Below are 16,767 nucleotides of genomic sequence, written 5' to 3'. Positions count from 1 at the left end.
CTTCAATAAATAGACAAATGTTTTATTTTGGTTCTTCAGAAAAATGGAGGGACGTGGTGAGCATGAGCAGAGCGGGCTGCCAAGCAAATGTCTTGGGTGAGTGCAAAGTCTTACATGATTTTAGGAGGGGTTTCTTCTCTAGTCATAACATTATATGAAAATAACACTACTGTAGTAATAAGCAGGAATTAAGTACATTATAAACCGCTCCAATCAAGAAGTTATTTCAGTATAGTGGCTTTGGAATTGAGAGTTAGGTTTGACTTCTGGCTCCACCAACAATTGCTGTGTGAACATTAATTGTTCTAAGACTTAATCTTCGATCTGTAAAATAGGTTAATAATAGCAGCCTCATTGGACGTACAGGATGTCTAACATGGAAACTATATCCAGTTGCTGACACACGCATAAATGGAAGCTGTTGCTATAAAACTATGCTAAAAGCTGCACTTGGCTTGCAGGTCAAGACTGCTCTGTCCTGCTCTCTCTTGACTGGCTTTCTGGAACGAAGTTAAGTAAGGCAGTTGTGACCAACATGTGCAACTCAGAGCTCCCACCGACCGTAGCATAAGCGCCCGATGGCCAGAGCAGTTCCCCTTCTGGATCCGCCACCGTGTCTGCACACCTCTGACCGGCTGCGCACAGGCAGTGATGGCCAGGGAGCTCCAGCAGGCCCGTTCTGGCCAAATGCTCCTCTCCTCCCCTGAGCAATGCTGGCTCAAGGACTCCTCAGGAACCCAGCTGAACCCTGCTTAAAACTCCTCTCAGTTGGAACCCTCCTTCTACTCCTTCCTTCCACCTTTCCTTCCATAGACATCAGAACTGCACAGTTGCTGCCCTGCAAACTCTGCCAGCCTCTGCAGGTGCATCTGCTGATCTCATCCCATCTTGATGTCACCTTCTTGGTGGACCTGAACTCCTGGGTCAGCCCGTACCTGGTTTTCAGGGACTGCTCATGTAGGGTTCAATTTAGTTAAAAAAAAAATCCAGGGAATGTGCCATAACAAACCATTGGAGGTCCTAGAATACAGAAGAGGAATGAATTGAGATAATTCATCGAGATAATGAATTGAGATAATGTACCTAGCAGAGAAGGAGTAAAGTGAGAAGAGCTATCCTCTTGCTTAAACGGCAGTGCTTTTCCCACTTCTCTGGAGCTAGGTGAACGCCAGGTGCAGATGCCCCAGCAGGATGCTCTTCTCTCTGGCCCCTGTCCCCCTGCACCATTTGTTATTTTTGCTGCTCACTTTAGCCCTGAGAAGGGACTACTACTTATTTTTTCAAGTAGAAGACGCTTTAGGTTTGCTTTGAGCTCCTTTAAGGATATGGATACACTTTTGCTGGTTTTGTATCTTAGCTCCTATTAAAGGGACTCTTGATTTTTATTTACTGTTCATTAAAGAGAGAAAACCAAGTAGCCCATGAGAGCTAAGAATGCAAGTACTCTGGGCCCTTGGCTGGGCTCCTCTTGTCCCCTGGGAGGGCCCTCTTTGTGACCCATGGACAACTTTTATGAACAAGAGGCTATCAGAAGAGTTGTCACTTAAAATATTTTTTTTCCAGAGGAGCAGGGCACATGGGGGGAGGAGGGGCTAAACAAAATACGTGAAGGGGATTAAGAGGTACAAATTTCTAGTTGTAAGATAAATCTTAAAAAAAAATATTCTCTGCCTTATTTCATTAGACTGTTCAGTTATTGATTCTGTTCCAATTATGATGAAACTACTTAATGCTTAACTATTTCCCTGCAGCTATATCTAGTGTCATGTTCCCCCTCAAGTTCTAAGGAGTAAATGCATACGGTAAAAATAATTAACAGGAGGAAGAGTCACAAGTTTTGAGAACAAATTCTCCTGGGGGTAGGGGGTGGGCAACACTGGACTTATAAAACAGGCTGCTTACCTGTGGGGGCGGGGATTTTCGGGAGGCTGGGGAGTCCTAGGGCACTGACCCCTGGAGGGGAAATAGAATGCAGAGTGGGCTCCAGAGATCAAAGATGCTTCCAGGGGTGGCCTTTAGATTCACCACATGTCTGTCATGGAATTAGACATGCCGGCTGCCCCACACTTCATTCCCTTGCCTCCCTGCTGTGCTCTGAGTTCAAACCAAAAGTGCATGGGGAGGGGGCCGTGCAGGGAGAGGGGAGAGCCGATGCAAAGAGGCGGCAGAGACAGAGCAGATTTAGAACAACTCACAGTTCTCTTCGCAAGAAGGTGCTTTCCCGAAATTCTCTGGCAGAAATGAAAAAAAAAAAAAAAAAAAAAAAAAACAAACCCTGGTGTTTCACACAATCCCTTTCGGGGCAATTTTATATCACTTTGCTAAAAATTGGATATGTCTTCCTAAGTCTTCCACAGCCATTGGCTCAGCAAGAGTTTGAAGTGTTGTGGCAGCGACCCTGACTTTTTCCCTTGCCTCATCCACTTCCCACTCACCCCCTGCCTCTCTTTTTCTCTTTTATGTGGATCTATCTGTGTCTAATTTAGATGGCAAGTTCCTCACCACTGTATGTTAGAGTGTCTAGCATACTGTGCGCACTTATAAATGTTAAATGATAATAATGATAATATGAGAGCCCTAAAGGTGCCAGCTGCTTCATTTCACTTGAGAGAAGAGGGTTTTCGCTACAGACTGTAGTTAAATAAAGTAAGGGCAGTGAAGAGGGAGGGCGTATGGGCTTTCTGGGGCAAGAAAGGGGTAGAGAGGCTGTTAAGAACTTGCAGTCGAAAAGAAAGGGGGCTTAAAAAAATCAGGGGTGCCTGAGTGGCTCAGCGGCTGAGCATCTGCCTTCAGCTCAGGTCAGGATCCCGGGGTCCTGGGATTGAGTCCGGCATCGGGTTCCCTATGGGGAGTCTGCTTCTCTCTCTCTGCCTTTCTCTCTGTATGTCTCTCATGAATAAATAAATAAAATCTTAAAAGAAAAAAAAAATCAGCCAAGACCTTGAGATGGCAAACAGAATTCAGTGCTTGACCTTGAGTCTTACAACTTTTCAAGCAATCTATTGGTTGCCCAAGGTTTCAAACAAATTTGAAGGCCTGAGTCCCTTGCCCAGCACAGAACAAATACTTTGTGCCACGAGAAAAAACCGCAGAGGGTAAGAGAGCCCTCAGAGCCCCTGGGTCTCAGATCTGATTCTGTAGCTCACCGGCCGTCGAACATTTGCTGAATCTCAATGTGAGATGTTGAATTTCTACGACGTGTTTTCTCATCTACAAGATGAAGGGGGCTGTTTACCAAATAATCCCCAAGAATCTTTCAGGTTCAGAAATTCTATGGGCCAATGGCTGCATGAAACCGACCGTTTCATCGCACACTTACTGCATGCTATTCAAGAAATATTGCTTTCAAACACGTTACCTCATTCAGCACTCCCAAGACTGTAAAGCAGTAATTGCTACAAAGCAGTGATTGCTCCTGTCTCTAGTTTTCACATGAGGAAACCGAGTTGAGAAAGAACAGCCTCTTTTCCCAGGTGCCAGACTAGTGGCAGGAGAAAGAGCCAATGCCATCCTGAGCCTGAGGCCTCTCTGCTGACTTACGACGGTACACTCCATAGTGACGTTGCCAGCCAGGCCCACGTGGCCTTGTGAGTCAAGCCTAGAATGCACAGCAATGTTCTGGAAGCACTGGCAAGTGCGTTTAGAATATTTACTTTGGTCAAACCACAACAGTTTATAGTTACCTCCCTTACAGGCCTGAGATTACTTAATAGCATACTCGTTAAGTGCTAGCCAGCTCTCCCTGGCACTTTGTTGCATCCTCATAACAACCCTGTAAGATTAATCCGAAGTTTATAGAGGAGTAGACTGAGGCACTGAGGTTCAACAGATGATGGAGATGGGGTTCTGATCCCATTTCCTTCCCCCAGTCCTGACTACTTGCTGGTCATCTTTTGATACCTGGTGGTTGGTTGGCTTAGAGCATTCAGCAGAGAAAAGCTCAACGCAGTAGAGAAAATGCCCAATGCAGAGCAAAAGAGCTCCAACAGTCAGGGCCCCAGGATGGAGAGCCACTGAGGCCACATGCCAGATCACATAGAGTCCTTGGGGAAATGTCTGGGACCCTGAAACTCTTAGCTCTAGCACTCGGTATCTGCACACGTCCTATGGTTCGGATGCCACATGGAGAGCTGGGCCCCGGTGGCCTGCTTCTCTTTGCCCTGCTCCATGTGCATCTTCAGACCAGAGGCGGGTTGCACTCTCTTTTCTTCCCCTTGTGGTGATGCTCACAGGCAGGGAAATCAGGACATGCTACACTTTGTGCCGTGCACTCTTGTTTCCCATGAGTCTCTGTGAGAAAGACAGATGGAACGTTTATTTTCATGACTGGGGATGGGAGGGAAACAACATGCACCTGCTCCTCCATCCTTAGCTGAGTACTGCCCCCTTCACCCAGACAGAGGCCACGATGCAGGGTTGCAAAAGCAGTCACAGCCGCGACTTGTTCTAGCCCGTGGCCTTCTTGCTTAGTGAAGCAGGGAGAAGAGGTTCCATCTCTCCTTCGAAAGGATGCTGGAGGATGCCTCGGACCTAGTGCGTCCTTAATACAGAAAGTAACAGATGAAACTGGGTTTGGAAACCATAAATTTAGGTTTTACAGCAACAACAAAGACAAACCCACTGTTACTGCCCTCTATCCACAAGAGAAATGATAGATGCTCCTTCACAAAGAAAGATGCTTTGACAAATAGCAACCATAAATAGTTGGGGTGCTCATTTTTCCCTCCTTCATTTGTCTTTCTTCTCCTTCCTTCCTTCCTTCTTTCCTTCCTTCCTTCCTTCCTTCCTTCCTTCCTTCCTTCCTTCCTATTCTTGTCATTTGAAAAACCATAATGGCAATGTGTTCATCATATGTGGTATTTCTAAATATACTGATATCAAATGAACTTAAAGTTATTTTGTTATGTGGAAAAAAGTAAGATGAGTAGTGTATATGCAGGCATTCCCTTTTGTTACTCAAAAAATGTATATGTAAACACACACACACACAAAGAGTTTTGTTGTGTTTTTTAAATAAAAACAACAAAAACAGTGTTTACCCTATAAGGGTGTGGGCTCAGGGCATCTGCCGGCAGCCCCTGCCCACTGGGCTGTCCTACTAGCCACATTAAAAACCATAATAAGGGGCTGGACCCTCCGCCTCCCCACTCCCCCAACCACCCCAGCAGCCTGACCTAAGGAAAGGCTTATAAATTTAGACACACACACACAATATCTTAGATACAGAGATGTACTCACAAAGACTATTTCTGGAAGGATAAACAATTGGTAATCTTACTTGTTTCTGGGCAGGGGAACTGGGGCCAGGGTCCTTTTCATTAAATATCCTTTTTGCTTTTTTTGATATTTTTGAATCTTGGGCATTTGTTTTCTAAAAAGATTATGACAGAGGCCAAAATAATCCCAATAAATCACCAGAGATAAATAAATCAGTGGAGAAAAATGTATGTAATTTTTCACGGCAAGGGCTGGGGACTGGAACTCCTCCTAAGAACTTCTCCTTGCCCTCGAGAAGCATGTTAACAGGAAGAAAATCCTGCATAGAGAGAAGAGAAAAAAAATCATATTTCCCAACAGCCACCTATGCTCTCACGGAGCTCCTGCTGCTTCTGTTCGCAGGAAGAGGACCTGCCGCTGGGCTCTGGGCTCTGCAGAGAGCTCTCATCCTTCCCAACCCCTCCTGGTCACCAGGGTTACCGAAGCGGACTTGGGCAGAAAGCAGACAGGTGGGCGGAAATGGGAGTAGGATGCTAAGTAGAACACAGATTGCAGAAGTCAACAGAGAGCCTCCAGATGTGTATCATGGCAGGTCCATCCTGGAAGCACTTGACCCTCAGCCATCTGATCTTGCCTCGCTGGATCTAGTCGTTCCCCTCAACCCACAGAGAAAATATGCTCCTTACACCATTATCACAGGTTGGCTGTGAATCTACCTAGCTGACTGGCAGAAAGAAAACAACATCCTAAAGAGAATGTTTATGCATTTGCCTGGGGTTCTGCTTGGTGGGTCCACCTGAGAGTTATGTGGATGATCTGAACTTACAAGAATAGCAGGTATCTTGCTACCTATTAACCAAGTTCTATTTTCCTCTTTATGACATCCTTGGAAAACAAGTGGCCTGTCTTCTGGAGAGAGGTAAATGTGACTTATTTTGGGGGGACAGCTAAACAAATTGCACTCCTCAAGCTAAATAAGGCCTTTATCAGCATTGGATGTATAAAGCAGGAGTATGCAGTGAGAGGTGGCCACCGACAGCTACATCCACGTGTGTGTGTGTGTGTGTGTGTGTGTGTGCGTGTGCAATCAGAGACTTCCAGGTTTTCAGGGAGTGTCCCTGACATGAGTCTGCTCCTTCTCTTCTTTATCCTGATGGAAATTCCAGAAACCAACCTAGCATTTGGTTCTGAATAAAGATGTTTGGCAAAGGCCAAGAAAGACAGAGTAGTGGGAAGGGGAAAAAGCCAGTGCAGGAAGGGAGCGTGTAATAAATGGGAGAGTGGAATGTGCTCCACCTGACTTAGCCAGATGCCTCCAGAGGGAAAGAAAGGAAACAGCTAAATGCCTTATATCCCCTGGAGCCTTCAAAGGAAGCCTGCAAAGCAGGGCATCAGGGTAATCCTCACTCGTTTAATATCTGATGCGTTTGCATCTGTGATGTGAAGAGTAAATCAGAATTCCTGTTACAAGAACAGAATTTTAAGTGCTAGGAGTTAGCACAGAGGTCAGGCAGTCTTATCACCACCTTATCTTATTTCACATGGTATCCGGATGAATATTTTGGGACAGGAGTGGACTTTTTTCCTCCAGGACCATTAGGAAAAGCCATAAAGAAAATGATTCTAAACCCAACAGTCTGCTATGTGAAAGGAAGGTTAATTCTATCCTTGGCTGCCATCCGTCCCTTCCATGGACTGTCCAGATCCCCACTATTAAGACCGTTTTGCTGGAGTCTCAGTGCAGGTGCATTGTTATTTTAATTATTTAGGATGTAATTTCTGGGCCTGAGGTAGATGGATAGCACATCTTAAGGAAAATAGACTCCCCCCGCCACCACAATGAAATTGTTCTGTAAAACTTTAACAATGGATAATTCATATGTTTGTTAGATATTGTTAACTTTATTTTCAGAGGAGGCACTAACATTTTTTGCTGCCTGGGCTTTGGGGATCCACTTGCCACGGAGAGACATGAAGTCTAGATTTAATAAAAGCATGCAGTGCGAGGTTTATGCAATATTATTTTTCTTATACTGGGCTGAATGCTTTGATTATTACTCACTCTCAAGTATTCCCCAAGACATGAAACTTTCTGTATTATCATGTTTATGTTACTGGTCAAGGAACTTTCAAGTTTGTCAGTCATTATTACCCCATTTGATAGATTAATAAGATGAGGCAAACAGATACATTGTTGGTGAAACGAGAAAGAATTTTACACACACACACACATCCCTAAAATCTTATGAAAATAAAGTTCATCATCTTACAGAAATATATTTTTCCCCTAGACAAGTGTGAACACAGGCTAGTTTGAAATTAATAATAGGTCATGTAGTGATATAATTTTATTTTTCTAACATGTCTCTCATTTAATCTTTTTGAAAGTAATGGTAGAATTTCTTATTAATAAGGTGGGAGGATCCTTGGGTGGCTCAGTGGTTTAGTGCCACCTTCAGCCCAAGGTGTGATCCTGGAGTTCCGGGGATAGAGTCCCACATCGGGCTCCCTGCATGGAGCCTGCTTCTCCCTCTGCCTGTGTCTCTGTCTCTTTGTCTCTCTCTCTCTCTGTCTCATGAATAAATGATAAAATCTTTAAAAAAAAAAGAGAGATGGAGAGATTTCCACCCAAGTACCCCAGCTAGAAAACACATTCCTGATGCCTGGCAGCTAAATCCATGCTGATTTATACATTCCTACAACATAATATAGGGTCCTGGCTGAATAAGATGCTACATCAAGTTCTACATACTTGAGAATGCTCAGGTCCAGAGGTCTCCCTCAGAAGGGGTTACGCACTTGCCTTTGGCCTGTAAAGACACATAGGGGACAGCAAGAGGTTGTTGCCCTTGCTCTAGGTGGCCCCAGCATACTGGTGAGAGGATGAGTCAGGCAGAGAGCTTCCAGCTACACCAAGAGGAAGGGAAGTTTCTTGGAAGCCTGAAAAAAAGAGAAAGAAGAGTACATTTGGCTATCTTTCATGTTTGGAGGGTAATCACCAGGCTTTTTTCTCTTTCCTGCTACTGCCTACCTTTTGACCACTTCACTGTTCATTAGCACCTCCGGCAGAGGGTGAACAGAAAAAGGGAGAAAAGATGAAACTCGAATTCATCCATTTGAGGTGCTAATTCCTGACTTTCACACCACGCTAAATTGCTTGGACAGGTTATTGGACGATTTAGAGTTGTTTTTCTCAACCCTTTGGTCTATCAGTGAAATTTGTATTGTACACTTTTTCAAAGCACCGGAGCATTTTTGTCCCATTTTCTTAGCAGCTCAATGAAACCTTTTTTGGCAATGATGAGACTTGAATACCATAATTCCATAAGAAGGCTAAAGCTAACTCTAGTTTTTCTGTGTTAATGAAGGAAAGGGGTAAGATTGGAAATTTAATAAAAAAAAAACACACAGAAAAAAATATTTTATTGTTTGACCTCCTTCTCTCATTACAGCTTACATCAAAAGCCACTATCATAGTGAAAAAGATTAGTTTGAGTTTAATTTAACGTATATATTCTCTGGTGGAGATGCTAATAAGCAACCAAATGACCTAAAGCTAGAGAACAGGAGGGAGATGGGGAAGAAGCAAAGTGCTTGTAAAACTCACACATTGGATCATTAACCCTTGAATAACTGAGAGTTGATTTGAGATCATTCATGCTGTGTTTGTCTAAAAAAGTCATGAATTGTTGCAGCCAATTGCACTGAGCAAGTAGTGATACACTTGCTGAGAAGCTGTGTCGATACCGTAATGTAATACTTACCTAGGATAATAGGGGATGTAGACAACATGGGTAATTGGAACACACAAATAATTCTGAAACCTGATATAAAGTGATAGTTGCAACTGCTTTTCCACCAACCTGCTAACAGGCACCAATATTCACTCAGTTTTATTTCCTCTCTCCCCCTTTTCTTAGCGCCAGAGGGATGGAAGTATAAATAAGCCACAAAGTGGCCCAAAGGAGGACAACGGAAACAAAAGAGAAAAAGGATTAAAAAAAAAAAAAAAGTAAAAGGTATTTCCTGTAATTGAGTAGCGGCCCCTGAAAGGTTGACAGATGACTGAATTTGCATCAATTCGTGATATCACTGTGTAATTTGCTTCGATGGAACAAAGAACCACTGTAAGCCTCTTAGGACTCATATTTCCCATCCCTTTAAGGTTTATAGGTTTGAACTTTCAAGACCCGTGCTCCTGAGGCTGTTTATTTTCTCCTGCATCCTTGGCCTGCAGTTATGGTAAACTCCAGCCCCGAGGCCTGGACCAGAGCATACACATTCACCTGGTGACACTTTCTTTACCTAATCTCAAGATGAGTGGAATGAGGGAGTGAGCGCACTCTGACAGAAATGGCATCAAATTTGAAATTCACAGGCCCTGTATCGTGTTCCAGGGTCACTCTTTATAGGTGGGCAGTTGATAGAAACACTTAGAAGTTTTGAGCCATGATTCACCTATTTGTAAAATCAGGATCCTATAGGACTGTTGTGAGGATAAAAGTGAGATGATATATGTAAACATACTTTATAAGATAGAACTACTATGTAAATCTTAGTTGATCTGGTAAAGAGAAGCGATCATATGACACATCAAATGAACAGCTCCGATGGTTCTCATACTCTAAATGCATATTTAGGAAAGCTGATTAAAATGCCAATTCTATGGCCCATCTCTGGACACTGTGATACAAGAGATGTGGAGATGACTCAGGCATCCTCATTTTAACTGTTTCTGTTGTTATTAATGCGGGTGATCCCTGAACTGCTCTTGCAGGAACACTACTGTGAAACACCAATTGACACATTTCGGCTGGAGTGACAAAAATAGGAGGTGAGCATGTTCTAAAAGCTGGATAGAGTCAATGTCGCTGTCCTATAGTGGCATTCAGAGCTGCTTGCCCCAAGCACCTTTAGAGAGACTGGGCAAAGCAACTCTTCAGTCTCCAGGCTGGCTTTAGGGCTCTATTATCTTTCTTTGTGTGATTTCTCCCCACTTCTCAGGGCACCTTTTCTTTGTGCCAAGAACATGATCTCTGGTTTTCTATGCCTCTCCAGGTGAGTCCCACACTCAAAGTGTCTTCAGTCATAGTTTCTGACTCTCTTAGATTTCCCAGCCTTCTTCACTCTTCCACATTTTCATGTGAATAGCTTGTAGATGCCATTGAAAGGATGCTATTTAGGTCAAATGTAGGATCAATTCCAGATAGCACAAATAGTGTCCAAGAGACAAATAAGATATTTGAACTAAGCACAGGAGATAATTGGGAACTCTACAAAATAAGTGTCTGTACATTGTGTCAACTATGATTCCTGCCCTCTTTGTGACCTTGGTATTGCTTCCTTGGGAAGAGCCATGGCTCAGCCACAAGAATACACACAGCAAGCTACCAGAGCAGGGAAGGGGAACTTGGCTCACCACATTTGACACACTTGCAAGCCCTGCTCTAAACATTGTTCCATGTGGTTGTCAGTGGCTGAGACTGTGTTCTCTAAAGTGAATTACACTTCAGTTAAACCAATGTGAAGTTACCAGTTACAGAGATTAACTTGAATCTGCAGCTGGGTCCATTTGCCTGCAATTGGTCTATATTCTTGCTTTTCTAATAAAAAAAATTAAAGTTTGATCTGGGTCTGGGATATCTTCTTAGTGCTTGCTATGTACATTTGATGTGTGCAAACACTTGTGTTCTCCAAGGAGAACTTCTTTAAGGCTAACTATACAGACACTGTTCTCTATTGAAGCTAACTTTTTTTTAAATCTACTTTTGTTTATTGAGTTTTCTCCCCCCCCCACTACTTTTCTTTCAAATTTAAAAATGTAATAAAAGATATTAATTTAAATTTTCTTTTTCAAAACATAATCTATGAAATCTAGTCCACAAATTTTCATAATACTTCCTGGAAAATTGGATTTGTCAGATTCAACTTACTTTTTATTTTTTAAATTTAATTTCTTCTTAAGATTTTACTGATTTATTCATGAGAGACAGAGAGAGAGAGAGAGAGAGAGAGGCAGAGACACAGGCAGAGGGAGAAGCAGGCTCCAGGCAGGGAGCCCGACGTGGGACTCAATCCTGGAACTCCAGGATCACACTTAGGGCTGAAGGCAGCGCTAAACCGCTGAGCCATCCAGGGATCCTCCTCAACTTACTTTTTAAAGTAATTGTCAGAAATACATTTTTTTGCCTATTTCATCTCCATTTGAAACTTCACAAGGCACTTGTTGGTTTATTAAAAACAAAAACAATTTAAATTATTCATCCCCAAATTAAAACACTAGGTATGACTTGAGAGTACTTTAGAGAACCACCTCCCCTGCCAAGATCCTAAATATCTTTTGAAAATAAGTATTTTAAAACTGAAATCAGTGAAAGAACACAAGAAAAACATATGAAGATAAAAAAATAAGCATTATCTACTGACCTCTTTGTAAATGTCATATAATAGCATCAAAGAATTTTTAAATACAGTAGCTAACTGTCTTCACTCCTGAAAAAGCCAGTGTAAGGTTTGGAGGAAGACCCGATATCTAATTCAAAAATTTCGTAACTGACTAATATATATTCTATACACTGTCACCAAAGAATGACAGAGCCCCAAAGTATAATACATGTTTGTACCACCATCAGTGGAACTGTGGGCCTAGCTTGTTTTTTACCAAAAAGGCAAGAGCTTCCATTGAAGGAACTGATGCGCTCAAATTTGATTGGCCAGTATCAGAGTGGTGCTTGTTTCAATGGTTTCTTTTTGAAAAGGAGATCCTAAGCCACATCTAGATCCTAAGCTTGTCTTCAGAACTAAGAATTCACTTTGACCAAAATTCTGTCTGCAAAAGTATGACTCAAGTGTATTAAAGTTCAGAGCTTCTTGAATTGAATGGGCTGCGATTGTGCAAATTTAATTTTAGATAATATGCCACATTTAGACATTTGCTTCCAGGCTTCTATCACCCAGAGGGAGAACTGCTAAATCAGGAGTAAAACGACAGCGGTGTGTAGTGGAATAGCCTTGCACTGGGAAGGCGGAAACCTCGAAAGCAGCCCCTGCTCTGCCATAATTAACTCTGTGACCTTGGGCAATCCATGTGGCCTCTCTGGGCCGCGTGTGAAAAATGAGAGGGTTACATTCGATGATCTCCAAGGCTCTCGGTCGTTTGGCCTCTCAGAAGGCACAGCACCAAATTACTCCAGCAAATGGTTCATAGATCCACATGAGCAATATCAGGTGAGCAACACTTTGATTGACAGTGCCAAAGGCTTCCCAAGGAGTTGGCTTTTCTGCCTTTGGTGGGGGTGGGGGGTAGGTAGTTGGGGGTAAATAGCAGTATATCCTGTTGAATTTATAGAAGAGATGGGAAATTCACCAACATGCAGGGCAGATTGGGAGGCGGAGGACCGAGTCGGGAGTAGGGCTAACGTTTACTCACTACTCACTGTGAGCCAGTCCTGGTAGTCAGTGTTCTTTTATCTATCTATCTATCTATCTATCTATCTATCTATCTATTTATTTATTTTTAGTCTTTTTTTTTTTTTTGTCAGTGTTCTTGAGCAAGAAACAAAGTAAACCTCCAAACAGCCTCAGGAGATGAGTATGCTCATTACCATGTATTAAATCAAGCCAGGATTTTAGCTGGAAGTCATTGGGCTGTAGCTATTGGCATCACAAACCAGCCCCACCCAGCTCCTGAGAGAAAGCCCAAGAAGTCAGGGGGTCTCTCTGGGCAGAGGACAGGAAGTGAACACAAGTGTATCTTCTGCAAAGAAGAAATGCAGGGTGATTTGGGTGCTCTGACTGCTGTAAGAAGTACCCTTGTTGGGATCATGCCTGCTTTCTGAAGTAACAGTCACTACTAGAAAACACTCCTTGGCCTCAAACTGCAACTTAAATTCTCCTATAATTCATAACTGATTAAAGAAATTCACCAAATTACAAAACTGTGAATGACACAACAGCAGAGTCCTGTACTCTAACAAGAAGCATTGGGTAATTTGTTTAAATATTAATACACTTGAAATGTTATTAGTAATTTTTATAGTGTTCAAGCACACAAAATATATATACTTTTCCTTTGACCTAGAAAATCATTTATTATAAAACTGTATCTCTCCGTAATTAAAAATGAAGAAGATATTCATTTTATATTTACATTTTTCTGTGTTTATAATTCATAACCCACATCCTTTTAAAAAAAGGATTAAGGGAGGCTCTAAAGCCACTGAGTCTGCAGGTGGGAGTAAAATAATTAGAAGTGTGAGGAAAGGAGGAATGGGTGGGAGCAGGGGATTGTACAAGGCGTTAGAGACATAAGCACTTAATCAATAAGAGGTGGCAGTGGCAGCAACAGGGATGAGTTTCATGTGAGGTCAACAGGAGAGAGTCTTTCTACTCCAGGGAAAGCAATAACAAATGGTGAGTGAGAAAAAGGGAAAATGAGAAATTTCTGTGGATACAGAAAAAAAAATAACTCTATAATATATTCAACAGAATAGGTTTATGAAAATCCAAGTCAGTTTAATCCAACATATTCGAACTCCTCATGTGGACATACTTCTGAGAGGATAAAAAAGTTGAGTGAGAAGAGATTTCAGTCCTCAAGCAGTTGACACACTAGTTATGGGCACGAGAGGAAGAAGGCAAATAAGAACTGAACTTTATATTCAGGAAACAAATGATGGAAAGGGATATTTAAGAATAAAATGCACTAGTGAATAAACTCTTTGATTTTTTTGTTCAAGAAATTATATAATTCACAATAGGTGTCAACAAGGTTCTTCTGCTTAGGGCCAAAGAGTAAATGTTTTTGTGTTGGAGGGATTAGCCACTGCAATTGGACAAGACAAACCGATAGGAAGCATAAGAGTTGAAAAAGAAAGAGGTAGGGTACCTGGGTGGCTCATTTGGTTAAGTGTCTGCCTTTGGCTCAGGTCATGATCCTAGGGTCCGGGGATAGAGTCCTGCATTGGGCTCCCTGCTCAGCAGTGAATCTGCTTCTCCGTCTCTTGCTCCTCCTACTTGTGCTTTCTCTTTGTCAAATAAATAAGTAAAATCTTTCAGAAAAATAAAGAAAAAGAGGTAAAATTATGTTTGGTTGCAAATAATAGATTATATATTGTAATAAAAATGGAAAAGAATCAATGAAACACTACTACAAACAATACAAGGACTTAGGTTATAAAATTATAATTTCAGTAGGTCATACATTTATCATAAAAAGCCAATAGCCTATATAGATATAGATATGTAGATATATACATGAACAAAAAGCATGATGAAAGAGAATAGCCCATTTACAATGGGAAAAATGAAAATAAATAACTTAGGTGAAAAACTAGCAAGAAATGTCCAAAATCCATATCATAAAATTATATTACACTTCCAAAAGAGACAAAAAAATTTAAGCAAATGAAAAGACATATCATGTACTTGAATAAGAAGACCCAACATCATAAAATTGTCAGTTCTCCCTAATAAATAAATTTAAATTATTAACGAAGAGAACACCATCAATCTTTTTCTCAGTATAGATAAAGTCCACTTGGTAGAACAAACAGGCAAGAATAACCAGGAATACCATGAAAAAAAAAAAGAATATGAGGGAGGAGTTAGGCATATCAGATATTAATATGTAGAGTAAGACCTCCATAATTAAACCATTTTGATATTGGCAATGGCAATGGGACAAGATGGAAAAATCTGGTAACAAATTCACTCACATGTGAAATTTATAGCAAATAAATATGGTAAGTACATATAATTTAGTATAATAAGGATAGCATTTCAAATCATAGGGGAAAAGGTGGACTATTTAAGAAGCAATAATGGGATAACTGGATAGCCATATGGAAAAAGATGAAATTAGATCCATTCCTCACAGCATATGCCAGGATACATTCCAAATGAATAGAGACTTAAATGCCAAGTAATCAAATCACAGAGCACAAAAAAGAAAACACAAGTGAACTCCGTTATAACCTGGGAGTAAAGAAAGCCTTCCTGAGATTCATAATCTAGAACCAATAAGGGAAAAAAATGGTGTATTTGGATACATAAAATATAATATTTGCACATGAATACATAGACACATAATATATTGAGGGAAAGGCAAATGACATTAAAAAATATTTTGCAGGGACGCCGGGGTGGCTCAGCGGTTTAGCACCTGCCTTCGGCCCAGGACGCATTCCCGGGGTCGTGGAATCAAGTCCCATATAGGGCTCACTGCATAAATGGAGTCTGCTTCTCCCTCTGCCTATGTCTCTGCCTCTCTCTCTGTGTGTCTCTCATGAATAAATAAAATCTTTAATAAATATTTTGCTTATTTACAGATAAAATATTATTTCTATCAATATCTCTAAACTACAAAGAACTTCTAAAAATAGAGCAAAAAAGGCAGCAACCATAAAGTGTGCTAGAGATATGAGCAAACAGTATACAGAAAATGAAACACAAGTGGCTCTTAAACGTGGGAAAATGGACTCAATTTTACTAATGATAAAATAAATGCACAATAAAACTACATTGAGATGCTATTTCTTTCCTATCAGATTGGCAAAAGTCCAGCAGTTAGACAACCAACTCTGTTGGCAAGGCTGTGGGGAAACAAGCATGCTCATATATTGCTAAAAGGAATGAAAAATGGTATGACTCCTGTGGAGGGGAATTTGGAAATATCTACGAAAATTTTATATGCCTTTATCCTTTGACCCAGCAATCTTACTTCCAAGAATCTATCTTAAAGATATATGGGCAAAAATATTAAAATATAGTCACAAAGCTAGCAATTGCAGTGTTGTTAGTAAGAACAAAACCTGGGAGCAATTCAAATGCAGTTACAGGGGATTGTTTGAACTATGAACTATGGAACATCTACTCAATGAAGGATTATGCAGGTGTAAAAAGGAATAGAAGTATATATTCAAATCCCACCACGGAGTTACCTCCATGATGTGATGTTGAGTGAAAAACACAGGGTAAAGAGAAGTAGGTAGAGTTCACCATCTTTTCCCTACGAAAGGCAGATTTTGTGCCTGTCTGCCTATATATTCTCTTTAAACACTATAACCTTAAATCACAAAATAAATTAATTATCTATGGAGAGTGAGTGAATGGCATGGAAAAAGCCTAGAGATGGTAATAGGGTTCTTTGAATGTATCTTATGGACTTGATTTTGGAATCATGTAAATATTTTAGATAACAAAATAAAATTTGAAAGAAAAAACAAAAAAGTGAAAGAAAAATGAAACAAGTGAACCTAGATAAATGTATATCCAGTTGATGGCATAAACATACACAGAAGTAACCAGGTGATGTTTAAGTATAGTTAATCGTTTATCTTCATTGGGATACACCCTAAGGACAGAAGAACTGCCTCCCCCACCAACACAGAGAAAAGTGTTGGTGGTAATGCTGGTTTTGCTATCCTGAGACTGTTGGGATTAAGAAGCTGACAATTGTAATTTTCAGGTAAAGCAAAAATCATATGGTCCCGTGGTTGAATTGGAGTATTATAGTATTAATTTGATGTGATGTATCTTATGTACAAGTAT

At 41.1% G+C, this 16,767-nt stretch overlaps 1 long non-coding RNA gene across 4 annotated transcripts in view; it reads right to left on the bottom strand.

Moving 5' to 3' along the window:
• The window catches only part of LOC112647944 (uncharacterized), an 86,777-nt gene that overhangs the window by 47,703 nt on the left and 22,307 nt on the right, over window positions 1-16,767 (bottom strand). For 2 of the 4 annotated variants that reach the window (XR_004817516.2, XR_007412101.1), the window contains exon 4: window positions 7,970-8,157. This is a non-coding gene — a long non-coding RNA (uncharacterized LOC112647944). Of the gene's footprint in view, window positions 1-7,969; window positions 8,158-14,104; window positions 14,268-16,767 lie in introns of all 4 variants that reach the window. The other 2 variants (XR_007412103.1, XR_007412102.1) reach the window with 2 other exon arrangements.

This window comes from Canis lupus, chromosome 7, assembly GCF_003254725.2.
Source record: "Canis lupus dingo isolate Sandy chromosome 7, ASM325472v2, whole genome shotgun sequence".
Classification (NCBI taxonomy): domain Eukaryota; kingdom Metazoa; phylum Chordata; class Mammalia; order Carnivora; family Canidae; genus Canis; species Canis lupus.
Note: the sequence above shows the minus strand (reverse complement) of the source record. Positions and strands in the feature narration are given on the sequence as shown.